Raw genomic sequence first — 1168 nt, forward strand, 5'->3', positions numbered from 1 at the left:
TTCTGAGAAAAGAAGATCTCACAGTGTGTGTTCCCTGATAAGAAAAGCCACACAGCAGGTTGGCAAAACAACCAATCGGCACAAAGTTTAAATCTGCGGGACAGCTCTCTCGGCCAATCATATTTGAGTTCTCCAAAACCGCACAGCCTATAAGGAGGCCGTCATGGAAATGAGCCATGAGGAGGAAAGCTGAGCTGAGACTACTGTAAACTTTACAGACTGAGCCTGGCTTCACTGTCAGTGTAAGTCTACACACACACTACAATATTATAGTATTTCGATTTTACTGGCCTCTTATTATGTACATGTATTCTTTCATTGACATACTTTGTATCATGCAAAATATAATTCTAGTTTTACAAAAAAATCTAAATATTTTAGAAGTTATACATAATCAATATATACATTTGTGGAACCATACAACAAAAGTGTCCTTTAAAGCTACTACAAGAACTTTTAAACTGGTCTTAATTCAAAACTGGTGCCTCTACATCAGTGTTTCCCAAAGACTGGGTCAGGACCCACAGCTGGGTCATGAGAGATTTTATTTGGGTCACCAAAGAAATAAATGAGGAGGAAATTCTGCAAATTTAAGATTTATGTCTGCAGCACAGCTTTTATAAAGTTCTTAAAATGTCTATATTGTTTTACTGATGAGAGGAAACAAAAAGAGCCAGTTAAATCTGTCTAAATGCTCTCATTTTGTCTCATTTAGGCTAAAATGTCTTAAGTTGTTTTCCTGATCAGATGGCCTGTTAATTCAGCCTAAATGAGTTTATTTGTCATTTCTAAAGTTTTAACGTGTATATATTTTAAATAAAGTGTCAAGAATATATTATTATTATATTTCTTACTGGTAGAAATCTAGCGCTTTTGTCCACAGAGGCCTCTAAGATCCTTGTAGTAGCTTTAAATGACATCTCTTTCTTAAATCAAACAATTTAAAAAAAAAAAAAAAACTTACATTCATTATCAGTAAAGTCTGAATTTGAGAAAGTATTATACAAAAGTGCCATAAAGCTAAAATGTGATTGACAGTATTTTAGATAAGATACAACTTTATTTGTTCAGAGTGAAATTGTGGGCAGCAATGGAGTAGGAAAGTGTGCAAATCAACAAAATATGAGAATAATACAAGATCAGAAAGCAGTTAAAACCAAATGTGTAT

This window comes from Lutjanus erythropterus, chromosome 5 (assembly GCF_056507025.1).
Source record: "Lutjanus erythropterus isolate fLutEry1 chromosome 5, fLutEry1.hap2, whole genome shotgun sequence".
NCBI classification, from domain to species: Eukaryota; Metazoa; Chordata; class Actinopteri; order Lutjaniformes; family Lutjanidae; genus Lutjanus; species Lutjanus erythropterus.